This window comes from Callospermophilus lateralis, chromosome 3, assembly GCF_048772815.1.
Source record: "Callospermophilus lateralis isolate mCalLat2 chromosome 3, mCalLat2.hap1, whole genome shotgun sequence".
Taxonomy (NCBI): domain Eukaryota; kingdom Metazoa; phylum Chordata; class Mammalia; order Rodentia; family Sciuridae; genus Callospermophilus; species Callospermophilus lateralis.
In genome coordinates this window covers 117528092-117542474 of record NC_135307.1, presented here as the reverse complement: position 1 = coordinate 117542474, position 14383 = coordinate 117528092, and positions in this window count along the sequence as shown.

Below are 14383 nucleotides of genomic sequence, written 5' to 3'. Positions count from 1 at the left end.
AATCAATCCTTCAGGGATACCAGGGTAAAGCCTCTCCCCTAGGAGAAAGGGCAAAGGGAAAATGACCCACCCTAGTGAAGCCTAAAATCAAATATTCACAGATGAAGGGGACCCATTGGCAATTTAAATGCCTACTAGAACAAGACCTAGCACTCTTTACAGGATGATAATACAATTTAGAGATTCTAAAATGTAGCTACAATCAAGGATATATAGAATCACTAGATATGGCCAAGTGCATATGCCTGTAATCCCAGCTACTTGGAAGGCTGAGGCAGGAGAATCACAAGTTCAAGGCCAGCCTTGGCAATTTAGGGAGACCCTGTATCAAAATAAAAACATAAAAAGGGCTAGGGATGTAGTTCATAGGTAGAGCACCCTGGGTTCAATTCCCAGTGCCACAGGAGAAAGAGAGATTGAGAGAGAAGAAACAACACAATTCATGTGTCTGACTACAGAAGCCAGAAGACAATGAAATGATTCTTTAAAGTGCTAAATAAAAAAATAAAAAAAACTTACCAATCTACATTTATATTTTTATGTCACCAAAAAATCTTTCAAGTAAGAAGGTAAGATAAACATGTTTTCAGACGGACAAAAACTAAGAATTTGGTTTGTTACTAGTACACATTTGCACTGAAGGAAATACTTAAGGGAATTCTTCAGGTGAAGGAAAATGGTCCCTGATGGAACTGTAGGCAGAATGAAGGGTGTTGAAAATGTAAAAATGTATCTAATTATGAATTTCAAATATTTTAAACAGCAACAAAGTACTGGATGTGGTATTTTTATAATCCTAGTGACTCAGGAAGCTGAGGTTGGAGGATCACAAGCTCAAGTCCAGTCAAAATAAAACAAAAAAGCCATGAGATATAGATCATGGGTATAGCACTTTCCTCTAACATGCTAATGGTAGCACAAAATGAAATAATGTATTAAAAATATACTTGGTTGAGTTGGGTGTGGTGGCACACACCTGTAATCACAGGGATTGGGAGGCTGAGGCAGGAGGATCCCAAGTTCAAGGTCAGCTTCGAAAATTTAGCAAGGCTCTAAGCAACTTAGTGAGACCCTTTTTTTTTTTTTTTTCCAAAATAAAAAATAAAAAGGCTGGGGAGGTAACTCAGTGGTTAAGTGCCCCTGGGTTTAATCCCTGGTATGTGTTAGTCTGTCTGTGTGTATGTGTGTATACCCTTGCCTAATCCAAAGGAAGGTGTAAAAGGAGGAATAAGGGAATAAAAAAGATAAACAGAAAGAAAAGAGCAAATAAACTCAACTATATCAGTAATTGCAATTAATGTATATACCATAAATACACCAATTAAAACACAAATATCATCAGACAAGTTATAAAACAAATCAAACCCTGCTGTGTCCAAGGCATAATTTAAATGGGATATAAAAAGGTGAAGGCAAAAGGCTAGAAAGCAATATATCATGTAAACACTTATCTAAAGAAAATCGATAAGGACACATTAAAATTAGAAATACAGACCTGAAGACAAGAAGGAGAGGAGGAGAGGAAAAGGGAAAATACTGGGAAAAATATTGACCAAATTATATATATTGTAATATTGTATGCATTCCCACTATTATGTATAGTTATAATACACCAATAAAAACATGGAAATGGAGACAATTTAAATGATTAATTAATTTTAAAGTCTTTTTAGTATTTATTTTTTAGGTTTAGATGGACATAATATCTTTATTTTATTTTTATGTGATGCTAAGGATAGAACCCAATGCCTCATGCATGCTAGGCAAGAGCTCTACCACTAAGCCACAACCCCAGCCCTAATTTAAAGTCTTTAAAAATAATAATAATAATAATAATAATAATAATAATAATAATAATAATAATAAAAGAGAAGAAGCATTATGAGCTGGGTGCAGTGGTGCATGCCTGTAAACTCAGCGGCTGGGAGGCTGAGGCAGAAGGATCACAAGTTCAAAGCCAGCCTCAGCAACTCAGCAAGACCCTGTCTCAAAATAAAACATTAAAAAGGGCTGGGGATGTGGCCCATGGGCAATCCCTGGTACAAAAAAAAAAAAAAAAAAAAAAAAAAAAACAGAAGAAGAGGAGGAGGAGCAGGAGAAGGAGGAGGAGGAAAAAAAAACATTAACAAGAAAAGTGTAATATTTTATAATAAATCCCAAAGGCACCATCTATTTGGCCCAGCGTCCATAGCCAGACCACATTACAGGCCACTACCACTTGTGGATTACCCTTTCCTATCCCTGGACATGCTGGGGCTGGCAGAGCTGCCCTTTCAGCATCCAGGAAGGAAAAAGTGTGGGGCTCCTGCCATCCTGACCACTCTCTCTTCTTTGCTCCTGCCTTCCCAGGGTTTTGGTGTCTGAAAAGGAATGCAGGGGTGCCTGACCATGCTCCCACATCCTACTCAGGCTCTTAGCAGTGGGGATGAAGCTTGATCTGAGGTCATAAATACTCTGAGTTTGCCTGTGAGCTGCAGGCCACTTGGGATTCCCAGCCCAGGTTTGTGGCCCTGCAGTAGGAGTTGACAATCCCTCCTAGGAAATCCCATCTTATTGGCCTTGCCACCATCCATGCATAGTGACCACGTGGGCTTCTGAGTCCCTATGGGGGATAGGCAGGTGTTTGTCACCCACTGTTGGACAGGCTGTGTAGGGCGGGGCCTACAGCTCCCTGAGAAGGCCACAGTTCATGAGTTATAAACCTCAATACATCATGACTCAACTTCTATGCCACAGAAAAAGTGGTGGCATAGGGTAGGCCCCACTTTCTGTGACCATGGGTTCTGGCCCCTGCCTCAGTTGCTCTGATGTTTTCCTCCTTCTCCAGAGGCCATTCCATCTCTCCAGCTCCAACAGCTCCTGCCTCGCTCATGACATCCCTTACTCTAAAACAGAAGGCAAAACAGCATATGGTTTGACAGGCCTCATCCATCGCTCTTAACCTGACTGTTAGTCCAGAGCCCTGCTCACCTGGGTGGATCCTAACAGTTTGGATATAGCTACCAGTTGTATTTATGTTGACCATAGGTTTTCCCAAAGGACATTACCTTCCTGTCTGAGTCCTATGTTATCTGTCAGATTGTACCAGCTGTGGCTGGTGCCTGGCATGTGATGATTACAATAAATGATCATTCGTTTCAACCTCATCCAGAAGGCTAGATGTTGAGTTGAAGAGATTGGGCTCTGCAGACAGGCCTGGGCCCCCAAACCATCACTGCCACATACTACTTCCTGATTATGAGAAAGTGAATTAACTTCTTTGAACCTGAACTTCTTCATCTGAAAAATGGGTTAATATCTACCCCTTAAAAGAGTATTATAGGAGTAAATAAGACGATAAATGGAAGTGCTTAGCACAAGGCCCAACACAAAAATAATGCTTAATACTACACATGGTGGCTATTGTGGGAGACCATCCTTACACGTGACTGAGTCACACTCCATGGCTGGGTGCTGAGGCGCTCAGTCGCAGAAATGTGGCAGAGCTTTCCCTACCCTTCTTGGGTCTGAGGGTCAGTGTCTCATGCATGGGTGTGTCTTGCTACAGCCCCATGGGTGAAGCTACACTCACCAGTTCCTTTGTAATATAACCCCTTGTCCTGTTTAGGATAGAATCTTCCATGGAAGTGCCTTGTGTGTGTCCCCTTCTCTTACTGTGCCCTTGGGTGTGGCTTACCCAGGTGTCAATCAACCTGCTGACAGTGGACATCATGAAGATAGACTTAGCCCCCTGAAACCTGACCCCTTGCCTCATTTAAATAACTTCTCCTCAATAAAAGGGGTCAGCGTGTGCTCTCACTCTCTTTCTTTCTGTGGATCCTTAAGATCAGAGGAGCCTCATAGCCACCCCAAACAAAAAGGTATTGTGTCCCTTGTGTGGTTATTTCCTGCAGCCCAGTTAGCCCAGTTTAACTGGAGTGACCCCTGAGCCTTTTAGTCAATCGTAAGATCAGAAACCCGACAGGCTATTGTTTTTGTTTGTTTGTTTTGTGGCCCTGGGATTGAACCCAGGGTTGTTCAACCACTTAGCTACACCCCTAGCCCTTTATAAATTTTATTTTGAGACAGAGTCTTGCATAAGTTGCCCAGGCTGACCTTGAATTTGTGGGTCTTCTGCTTCAGCCTCCCCAGTAACTTGGATTACAGGTATGTGCCTCTACACCCAGTTATCTATTTGTTATTTGAGGAACTCAACTACTTTATTAATATTCTAAGTTTGGAGACCATATTTCTGTTTTGCTGTAGTTGAGTTTTTCTATTTAATACTGTAATATGTCAAATATAGAAGAGTATCTCTTGTACATATAGTTTAAATAATAAAACTTTGGGCTGGGGATGTGGCTCAAGCGGTAGCACGCTCGCCTAGCATGCATGCGGCCCGGGTTCGATCCTCAGCATCACATACAAACAAAGATGTTGTGTCCGCCAATAATTAAAAAATAAATATTAAAAAATTCTCTCTCTCTCTCTCCTCTCTCTCTCTCTTAAAAAAAAAAAGAATAAAACTAACGCTTGCATACCTATCACTCAAGAAAAAATTAAACATTCTCTGAAGCCTCCGGCATCTCCTCCCAAATCATCCTCTCTCTCCACAGAAGAAGCATTCTGAATAGCATAGTGTACATGGGAATCTAGCAGAGAGCAGCAAGGAGACCTTCCTCCCCTCCCAGCCAGTGGAGGGCTTGTGGAAGCCTCAAGGCCATCCCCTCCCCGCAGAGATCAGTGCCTGTAAGGGTCTGTATGCCTAGATGTAGCTCAGTGGTAGAGAGCTTGCCTAGTATGCATGAGGTCCTGTGTTCAATCCAAAGGAAGGAGATAAGAAAGACAGAAAGGGTCAGCAGATGCAGTACCATCGAGTGGGGTACTGAATGTAATGAAGTAACTCCTTCCCTTTCTCACTCACAGTAATGAAGTGGCCGCTTTGCCTTCTGCTGGAGCAGTGTCAGTGGGAGCCAGCTAAGAGAGAAGGTTAAATCAGATCCAGAATCTCCACATGTGTAATTCCAGCTATTTAGGACGCTGTTGTTTGAGGCCAGCCTTAGCAATTTAGTGAGACCTTGTCTCAAAATGAAAAATTTTTAAAAAGGCTATGGATTTGGTTCAGTGGTAGAGTGCCCCTGGATTTGATCCTGAGTACTGAGAAAAAGAACAGGGGAAAAAAAGTGACAAGACCATCTGAAATGGGATATATTATAGTGGCCATCTTTGGAAAACATAATCAGCTGCATTCATGTTGATGCATGGAACTGTGGTTTGTTTATTTTTAAAATTTTTTATAGTAGATGAACACAATACTTTTATTTTACTTTTTTTGTGGTTCTGAGGATCAAATTCAGTGCCTCACACATGCTAGAGAAGCGTTCTACCAACTGAGTTATAACCCCAGATCTGGAGCTGTGGTTTTCTATTTCACTACAGAATAGTATTCTACTGTATGACTGAATAACAATTCATTTACTCTATTTTAATAGACATTTAGCTGTTTTCTTTCTTTCTTTTCTCTTTTTTTCTTTTTCTTTCTTTCTTTCTTTCTTTTTTTTTTTTTTTTTTTTTTTTGCTATTATAAATGTGCTCTGTGTATATTCTGTACATGTTTCCAAAGTAGAATTATTGGTCATAGGGCATAAGAACAAAATAATGCAGAAGTCTTCTCTAAAGTGTGTGGTTTACTAACTTCTAGTCCTAATGCAGTTTAGTAGTAACATTTCACTAACATGTTGTCTCCTAATTTTTTCCAAACTAGTAGATATGAAATGGCAACTTGTGGATTTATTTGCCTTTCTCTTTTTATTAATGATGTTGGGTATATTTTCATATATTTAACAGGTCATTTGTGTTTTCTCCTCTGTAAAATGTCTGTTCCTATTTTTTAAGATTTTTCTTTCTCCTCTTTCCTATACTCCCCCCACCAGTACTAGGGGTTGAACCCAGGCCCTTGCACATGTTAGACAAGCATTCTATTAATGAGCTACACCTCCAGCCCTTTTTTATTTTTATTTATTAAATTTTATTTATTTACTTATTTTTGCTACCAAGAATTGAACCCAGGGGCGCTTAACCACTGAGTCACATCCCCAGCCCTTTTAATGTTTTATTTTGAGACAGGGTCTCACTGAGTTGCTTAGGACCACACTAAATTGCTGAGGATGATTTTGAACTTGTAATCCTCCTGCCTCAGCCTCTTGAGTCACTGCAATTATAGACATGCACCAACAGTGCCTGGCTGAAAGTCTTGAACATCTTTTATTAAATTAATTCACATGAATCATACCTTTATTTTTTGTTGCTATCATAAATTTTAAATTGCATTTTCTGACTTCATGATGTTTATAAAGTCATTAAATGTTTATTTATTGGATATTAAATTTCTATCTCTCAATTTTGCTAAGTACACAAATATTGAGTGTGTTACAGTAAATTTTATCATTTGTACACACCATGTTATTGACACGCAGCTCAAGATATAGACCATTTCCATCATATCAGGAAATTCTCTTCTACCTTTACCACTCAATTTTCTTAACCCAGAGCTAACCATGATTCTAACTTTCATAACTATCTAGTAGTTTTATCTGTTCTTGAACTTCATAAAAATGATATACAGTATGAACTCTACATCCAGCTTCTTTTACTCAACAATGTTTGTGACTCATTGACATTATTTATGCATCTGTAGCAGTTTGTTCTTGTCACTTGCTAAGTAGTACACCATTATATGAATATAACATACTCTGCTTATTCTCCTAATGATAGACATTTTGGTTGTCATTTTTGGCCATTATGAGTAGATTTTCTATGGTCATTCTTTTTTTTTCCTTGTGGTCCTGAAGATGAATATTCTGAGGACCTACACCTTCATTGCCCTTGGATACATACCTAGGAACAGAATTGCTAAGTGATAAGGCGGCAGATGTATGTTTAACTTCATACTCAGCTGCTAAACAGGTCTCTAGGGTTGTGCAATCTTACATGCACATCAGCAGTGTATGAGAGTTCAGTTGCTCCACAGCCTTGCCAAGAAGTGCTATAGTTGTTCATTCTCTTCATATTAGTCATTCTGGTAGGTGTGTAGTGGTATCTATTTGTGGCTTTTATTTGCATTTTCCTGATGACTTAGGATGCTGAGTATTTTAAAATTAGCCATTTAAATTCTTTTGTAAAGCCCTGTTCAAGACATTTGCCTCCCCCACCATGCCCCTCTACTGGTACTTAACCACTGAGCCGAATACCCAGCCCTTTTTATCTTTCATTTATTTATTTGGTACCAGGTATTGAACTCAGGGGTGCTTAACCACTGAGTCACATCCCCAGCTTTTTGTATTTTCTTTTTTAAAAATTTTTTTTAGTTGTAGATGAACATAATACCTTTATTTATTTGTATGTGGTACTGAGGATCGAACCCAGTGCCTCACACATGCAAGACATGTGCTCTACCACTGAGCCACAACCCCAGTCCCTTTTTTGTATTTTCTATTTAGAGACAGGTTCTCATTAAATGGCTTAGGTCCCCACTAAATTTCTCAGGCTGGCCTTGAACTTTGATCCTTTTGCTTCAGCCTCCCAAGTCACTGGGATTACAGGTATGGGCTACCATGCCTGACAAGACTTTTGCCTGTTTTTTAAAAATCAAGTTATTGTGGGGCAGAATGGTGCACACCTGTAATCCAAGTCACTGGGAGGCTGTGATAAGAATATCACAAATTCCAGATCAGGCTGGGAAATGTAGTGAGACCCTGTCTCTAAATAAAAAATAAATTGCTGAGGATGCAGCTCAGTGGTAGAGCACCTCGGGTGTCAAATTCTAGTTCCACAAAAATAATTAATTTACAAAATCAAGTTGTTGGTCTCATTATTAATTTGTAGGTATTCTTCATATATTCTTTTTTTTTTTTTTTTTGGTCAAATGTTACTTTCTATTTTGATACAGAGTCTTGCTAAACTGTTCAGGGCCTCACTAAATTGCTGAGGCTGGCTTTGAACTCACAACCCTCCTGCCTCAGCTTCCTGAGCCATTGGGATTACAGCTAAAACCAACTTTCTTGAGGAAAGATGGAAGAAATTTACTGCTTCACAATTTCCATTTTAAAAATCTCTGAAGGCAAGCCAGACTTTTAAAGAGGAAGCATTTATGGGGCTGGGGATGTGGCTCAAGCAGTAGCGCGCTGGCCTGGCATACGCAGGGCACTGGGTTCAATCCCTCTCTCTCTCTCTTTCTCTCTCTTAAAAAAAAAAAAAAAAAAAAGAGGAATCATTTGCTGAGTGTGGTGGTGAATGCCTGTAATCCCAGCTACTCAGGAGGCTGAGGCAGGAGGATTGATAGTTCAAAGCCAGCCACAGCCTCCCAGATCACAATTCAAAACAAGCATCAACAAATTTAGCGAGACCCGGTCTCAAACTAAAAATTTAAAAGAGCAGGGGCAGGTGCACTGGGGTTGTGACTCATAAGTTGAGTACCCCTGGATTCAATCCCTAGTACAAAAAATAAAGAAATAAAGAGGAAGCAAGGTGAGGCAGCCTATGAGACAAAGGGCAGGACATGTGCGTGAATTGATTCAATTAGCCTGGGCTACACAGTTCTGAGGAGGGGCATCTCTGCTCAGCTTCCTTGGCGCTGTGAGAGTCGGGGGATTGCAGCATGAAGAAGCTGCTCTTAGATTCACATGGGGGCTCCCAAATTCAGTCTGTCTCACAAGGACATTTTCAGGGAAGGCAGAAAAATTGAGTTTTTGTTTTCTCATCTCCAAGAAGACAGGATTGGACAAGTTGGAGACCTGCAGGCTAGAGCAGGGTCACCTCTGGCTGGCTGTGATGTGGGAAGTTAGCTAAAGGGCCATTTACGTAGCTCACTTTGGAGCCCCCTGAATCCTTCCTCAATTTTTAAAAAATAAATAAGATCATTTTTGTTACAGTCTCACAATCAGAAAAATTAAAAATAAGTTTTTCTGCCAGGCGCAGTAGTGCATGCCTACAATCCCAGCAGCTCGGGAGGCTGAGGCAGGAGGAATGAGAGTTCAAAGCCAGCCCCAGCAATTTAATGAGGTCCTAACAACTCAGTGAGACCCTGTCTATAAAGAGTCTGATAATGTGGCTCAGTGGTTGAGTGCACCTGAGTTCAATCCCCAGTACCAAAAAAATAGCTCTACTAAGAGCTGGGGATGTGGCTTAGTGATAGAACATTTGCCTGGCATATGCAGAGACTTGGGTTTGATACCCAGCACTGCAAAAAATAAAAAGGTAGCATTACAGAAGTATAATTAATACACAATAAGTTGAACATATTTGAAATATACAGTTGATAAATTTCTGCATATGCATACCAATAATCACAATGAAGATGATGATTATATTCATCACCACTGAACTATCCTTGTGCTTCTTTGTTCATTTATAGCTTATTTTCTCAATCTGTTCCCAAGCAAACACTGTTCTACTTTCTACCACCACATTTTCCAGAATTTTATATAAATGGAATCATAGTGTATGGTATTCTTGTCTGCTAATTTTTTTAATTAGCATAATTTTTTTCCAGTACTGGGGATTGAACCCAGGGATGTTTTAGCACCAAATTACATCCCCTTTTTAACATTAAATTTAATTAAAAAATTTTTATTTGTTCTAATTAGTTTACATTCCCTTTTCATTTTTGAGATGGGTTTTTGCCAAGTTGCCCAGGTTAGCTTCAAATTTATGATTCTCCTGCTTCAGCCTCCTGAGTTGTAATCCCTCCTGGGATTACAGGTGTGTACCACCACATGCAGTCATAAATGTTTCGAAAGTCATTCATTCTGAGATTCATCCATATTTGTATAGCACTCTAGTGATATACACTATTCACAATAATTCATTCCTTTTTATTGGTGAGTAATATCCCATTGCATGAATATACCACAATTTTTAAATTTTTTTTTGTAGTTAAAGATGGACAGGATGCCTTTATTTTATTTGTTTATTTTTATGTGGTGCTGAAGATCAAACCCCGTGCCTCACCCGTACTAGGTAAGTGCTATACCACTGAGCCACAGTCCCGGCACCACAATATTTTTATTTATTGACTTATTGATGGACATTTGGATTTTTTCTAGTTTGGGGCCGTTAAAAATAAAGCTGCTGTAAAAATTGGTATACAAGTCTTTGTATGGACATATATTTTAATTTCCCTTGGTAAAATATGTAGGAGTTGAATGTCTGGGTCATATGAAAGATGTACACTCAACTATTAGAAATAAACAAATTGTAGGGTGTGGTGTCCTATGCCTATACGCCCACCTACTTGGGAAGCTGAGCAGACAGATTAAAAATTCAAGGCCAGCCTAGGCAATTCATCAAGAATCTGTCTCAAAATAAAATAAAAAGGTCTAGGCCAGGTGTGGTGGTGCATGACTGATATCCCAGGCACTCAGGAGGCTGAGGCAAAAGGATCTTGAGTTAAAAGCCAGCCTCAGCAAAATCAAAGCACTAAGCAACTCAGTGAGACCCTGTCTCTTAATGAAATATAAAATAGGGCTGCGGATGTGGCTCAGTGTTCGAGTGCTCCTGAGTTCAATCCCCAGTACCAAATAAATAAATAAAAAGGCCTGGGATGTGGTTCAGTGGTAGAGTGCTCACCTAGAGCATGCACAAGGCCCTGGGTTCAATCCCCAGTACCAAAACCAAAAAAAAGCAAAACAAACTGCAATGTGATAGAACCAAAACAGCATGGTAGCATGGTACTGGAAAAAAAAAAAAAAAAAAAACAGACACATAGACCAATGGAACAGAATGGAAAACCCAGAAACAAACCCACATATTTACAGTCAATTGATTTTCAAAAAGGTAGTAAGTATAGACACTGCAGAAAAAAAAAAAGCCTTTTCAATAAATTGTGCTGGGTAATGGAATATTACTCAGCATTAAAAGCATTAAAATCATGGCATTTGCAGGTAAATGGATGGAGTTGGAGAATATAATGCTAAGTGAAGCTAGCCAGTCCCTAAAAACCAAATGCCAAATGTTTTCTCTGATATAAGGAGGCTGATTCATAATAGGGATGGGGGTGTGCAGCGTTTGAGAAATGACAAACTTTAGATAGGGCAAAGGGGAGGGAGGGGAAAGGAGGGGGCATGGGAGTAGGAAAGATGTTGGAATGAGAAGGACACCATTATCCTAAGTACATGTATGAAAAAATGAATGGTGTGATTCTACTTTGTATACAACCAAAGACATGAAAATTTATGCTATATTTGTGTAATATGAATTGAATTGCATTCTGTTGTCATATATATTTAGAATTTAAAAAAATAATTCTGTTGTCATATATATTTGGAATAAAAACATAATTAGTTAATTAATTAAATGGTGCTGAGGAAGCTGGGTATTCATATGCAGAAGAAAGAATCAGATCCCTCTCATCATATTAAAAAATCAACTCAAGACTTAAATGTTAGGAGTTGGGGTTGTGGCTCAGTGGTAGAGCACTTGCTTGGCATGTGTGAGGCACTGGGTTCGATCTTCAGCACCACATAAAAATAAATAAATAAATAAAGGTATTGTGTCCATCTACAATAACAACAACAAAAATATTTAAATGTCAGACCTAAAATTTTGAAACTATTAGAAGAAGATACAGGAGAAATGCTTCAGGACAATGGTGTGGGCAAACATTTTCTGGATATGATCCCCAAAGCACAAGCAATAAATGCAAAATTTGATAAATGGAATTATTACAAACTAAAAAGCTATGTATAGCAAAGGAAATATTCAACAGAATGAAGAGACAGCCTACAGAATGGGAGAAAATATTTGCAAACTATTCATCTGACAAGGGATTAATTTACAGAATATAGGGAATTCAAACAACTTGACAGCAAAAAAAATCATCAATCTAGTTTAAAAATAGGTGAATGACCTGAGTAGACATTTCTCAAAAGAGGATATACAAATGGCCAACAAGTATATGAAGAAATGCTCAATATTACTAATCACCAGGGAAATGCAAATAAAAACCACAGTGAGAGCTGGGGATGTGGCTCTGAGGTAGAGTGCTTGCCTAGCATGTGTGAATCCCTGGGTTCAATCCCTAGCACCTTAAAAACAAAACAAAACAGAAAACCCACAATGAGATACCATCTCACCCCAGTTAGAATGACTATTATAAAAAAAGAAAAAATAAATAAATGAAAAGACACCGTGCACACACACACCTCTAATTGCAGCTACTTGGGAGGCTGAGGCAGGAGGATAACAAGTTCTAGGCCATCCTGCCAATTTATCGAGATCCTATCTCAAAATGAAATATAAAATAGTCTAGGGATGAGGCTGCGATTGTGGCTCAGTGTTAGAGCTCTTGTCTAGCATGTGTGAGGCACTAGGTTCGATCCTCAGCACCACGTAAAAATGAATAAATAATATAAAGGTATTCTGTCCATCTACAACTAAAAAAAAATTGTTTTTAAGTCTAGAGATGTAATTGAGTGGAGGAGCACCCCTGGGTTCAATCCACCAACTGTTGAGGGGGAAAATACACACACACACACACACACACACACATACATATACATACATACATACATACATACATATGCAGATGTTGAAGATTTGGAGAAAGAGAAACCATTACACACTGCTGTTGGCAATTTAAATCAGTAAAGCCATTATTAAAAACAGTATGGAGGTTCCTCAAAAAACTAGAAAATAGGTCTAGGCTTGGTAGTACATGCCTGTAATCCCAGCAGCTCAGGAATCTGAGGCAGGAAGATCATGAGTTCAAAGCCAGTCTCAGCAACTTAGTGAGGACCTAAACAACTCAGTGAGACCGTATATCAAAATAAACAATAAAAAGGGGGTGGGAATGTGGCTCAGTGGTTAAGCACCCCTAGGTTTAATCCCTAATGCTGAAAAAAACCAATCCTAGAATTAGAACAACTATATGATCCAGCTATCCCTCTAGTGGGTATATATCCAAAGGAAATAAAATCAGAATGTCAAAGCATTATTCACAATAGCCAAGAAATGAAACCAACCTAAGTGTTCACTCACAGATAAATGGATAAAGCCAATGTGGTATACATACTCAATGAAATGTTATTCAACCACAAAAATAGCATTCTGCCAGGCACTTTGGCACACTCCTGAAACCCCAACATACTTAGACACCGAGGCAGGAGCATCACAAGTTTGAGGCCAGCCTCTGCAACTTAGAAAGACCCTGTCTCAAAATAAAAAATAAAAAAGACTGGGGTATGACTAATTTAAACAAATAAATTAATTTAAAAAAAGGACTGGGGGTATAGGTCAGTGGTAAGGTACCCCTGGTTCAATCCCTAGTTAAAAAGAAAAAAAAAAAAAAAAAAAAGAGGACTTTCTTCTGCTTTCTCTTTACTGGGTCTTCCATTAAGCTGTCTCTGTTGGTATCACACCCACCTGCCAGGCCACAGTAATTGCTGACTGATTGCTCGAATGTTTTCAACAACGACCTGATGCATAAATTTCTCTACAATTCAAATAAAACTCAAGCCCCTTTGCAAGAATAGTCTCTGATGCTAGTCTCAGGTCTGTTCTGACCCCCAAAGGGCTATTCTTGTTCTCTTTCCTTGGTTCTTTCTGGTAAACTCCTGGCAGGTCTAAGGCTCAGCTCAGCCTGTGGCATCCTCGAGGTTTCAGCCTTCTCTTAATTGCTTATCAATATCTCCATTGTTTTCAAAACCATCTGAATTTCCCCACAATTTTTTTAAACAGAGTTCAGTTGGGGTGCTTCAGAGCCTTCCTTCCTTCCTTTCTTCCTTCCTTCCTCCCTCCCTCCCTCCTTCACTTATACCGGAGATTGAACTCAGGGGCACTCGACCACTGAGCCTCATCCCCAGCCCTATTTTGTATTTTATTTAGAGACAGTTCTCACTGAGTTGCTTAGCAACTCACTGTTGCTGAGGTTGGCTTTGAATTCGAAATCCTCCTGCCTCAGTCTCCCGAGCCACTGGGATTACAGGTGTGTGCCACCGTGCCTAGTTCTGTTCTTTTTTTAAAAAATATAATTTATATGAGCAATGCTGGGGATCAAATCCAGGACCTCACATATGCTAGACAAGCACTCTACCACTGAGCTACATCCTCAGCCCCAGAATTCTGTTCTTATGGTCTTCTGCTCTTGATAAAAACTTCTGTCCCGGCACACACCTGTAATCCCAGGGGTTTGGGAGCTGAAGCAGGAAAAGTGTGAGTTCAAAGCCAGTCTCAGCAACTTAGAAAGTTTAAAGTAACTCAGCGAGACCCTGTCTCTAAAAGGGCTGGGGCTATGGCTCAGTAGTTAAGCACCCCTGGGTTCAAACCTCAGTACAAAAAAACAACAACAACAAAAAAAAAAACAACCCTCTGTCCCACTGTTTAGAAGCTGAGGCAATTAACAGTGATA